The sequence below is a fragment of the Rhinolophus ferrumequinum genome, chromosome 15, assembly GCF_004115265.2.
Source record: "Rhinolophus ferrumequinum isolate MPI-CBG mRhiFer1 chromosome 15, mRhiFer1_v1.p, whole genome shotgun sequence".
NCBI classification, from domain to species: Eukaryota; Metazoa; Chordata; class Mammalia; order Chiroptera; family Rhinolophidae; genus Rhinolophus; species Rhinolophus ferrumequinum.
Window position 1 is genome coordinate 38,160,224 of NC_046298.1, and position 2,362 is coordinate 38,162,585.

Sequence of the window (2,362 nt, forward strand, 5' to 3'; positions counted from 1 at the left end):
GGGATTGTGAGGGACCCCGGAGATGGGGACTAGGAGGAGGAGCATGTTTCTGGGAAATGCTGTGGCCAGTTTGGGGTACCATGGGAATGAGACCCCAAGAAGAGGCATCCAGCACAAAGCCCAGAACTCCAGAGCAAAAAAGAGGCCAAGTGTGACCCCGAAGCCCTAATACCTGACACTCCAAACATCTTCCATTTGAGTTTCACTTTCCCATATTTGCCACATATCCACACATCACCTGTACACTTAGCTACTTAATAATTTTCTTTAATCAACTCACTGTTTAAAAACTCAACACAGGGCGGCCGAAAGGCTCAGTTGGTTAGAGCGTGAGCTCTCAACAACAAGGTTGCTGGTTTGATTCCCACATGAGATGGTGGGCTGTGTCCCCTGCAACTAAAGATTTAAAACGGCGACTGGACTTGGAGCTGAGCTGCGCCCTCCACAGCTAGATTGAAGGACAACGACTTGGAGCTGATGGGCCCTGGAGAAATACACTGTTCCCCAATTAAAAAAAAAAAAATTAAACAAAAGAACATACAACCAAAAATCCTCAACACATTTATTTAAACAGGAAATGTCATTTCACTCCAGGAAGTAGCAAACCCGTGTCAACTGCCATAAATAGAATAGTACAAATAAATCCAATGATTCAGCAAGGATCTAGAAGAGGTGCTAAAAGCACTGGGTGAAAGATTGTTGGAGACAGGTTGCTTAGAGGGTCTCAAAGTACCACCCACAGATGATGTCATAATTCAAAGAGGAAAAGGTACCTTTATGGCGGAGAGATCCTGCACTCACTTCCTGTTGTGGGTTGAAGTGTATGTCTCCCCCCTAAATTCCTATGTTGAAGTGTTAACCCCAGTACTTCAGCATGAGGTCTTATGGATAGGTCCTAATGCAATGTGAGTGGTGTCCTCTTAAGGCAAAGAGATCTGGACACAGATACGCACGGAGGGAAAACCATGTGAAGACAAAGGGAGAAGACGGCCGTCAACAAGCCAAGGAGAGAGGCCACAGAATGAAATCACTCTTGCTGACAGCTTGATCTCAAACTTTCATCTTCCAGAACTGTGAGAAAACAAATTTCTGCTCTTTAACCACTCAGTCTGTGGTACTCTGCTATGGCAGCACAATCAAACTAATATACTCCTTAATTCAATGGACAAAGCGTCACTGATCACGGGGCCCCTGAGGGGACGTACTAAGAAGGACACAGAGTCACCTATGGAGTATTCTTTCTGTAAGTAATACAAGACCAGAATCTAATCATGAGGAAACACCAGACAAATCCAGAAAGTGGGACTATCTGCAGGACAAGTGGCTGGGGCTCTTCAAAAAGCCAATGTCAGGAAAGACAAAACAAGAAAGGTAAAGGCGCTGTTCCAGATTAGAGGAGACTAAAGAGATATGGCAACCAAATGCAGTGTGTGATCCTGGATTCAATTTTAGACTGGAAAAACCTGCAAAAGCTATTTGGGGAGAGACAACTGGAGAAATTAGGCTTTGGACCATATGTCAGATAAGTGACTGAAATGCTGTTAAAAATACATACATACAACCTAAAACTATAAAACCCCTAGAAGAAAACAGGGGAAAGGCCATGATTTGGGCAGTAATTTCTTGGAGGACACCAAAAAAAAAAAAAAAAGCAACAAAAACAAAAATACTTTGGACTATATCAAATTTTAAAACTTCTGTCCATAAAAGGAAACAATCAATGGAGTGAAAAAGCAACCTACAGAATAGAAAAAAAAAAAATTTGCAAACCATATATCTGATAAGGGGTTAATATCTAGACTATAAAGAACTCCTACAAATCAAAAGTGAAAAACCAAACAACCCATTTAAAAATAGGCAAAGGACTCGAATAGACAGTACTCCAAAAAAGACATGCAAATGGACAATAAGCATGTGAAAAGAAGCTCAACCTCACTAATAATCACGGAGATGCAAATCAAAACAACCATGAGATATCACCTCCCCTCATAGCCATAATGGCTATTATTGAAAAACAGAAAATAAGTGTTGGCAAGGATATGGAAATTGGAAACCTCGTGCACTGCTGGTGAGAACGTAAAATGGTGCAGCTGCTGTGGAAAACAACTTAGAGGTTCCTCACAAAAAATGAAACAGAGCATTATCATATGATCCAGCGATTTCACTTCTGGGTATATTCCCAAAAGAAATGAAAGCAGGGTGTTGAAGAGCTCTTTGCACACTCATATTCATTGCACATTATTCACAATAGCCAAAAGGTGGAAGCAACCCAACTGTCCATTGATGAATGGCTGGATAAAGAAAATGCATACAATGGCATATTATTTGGTATTTAAAAAATGGAAATCCTGTCACATGCTAC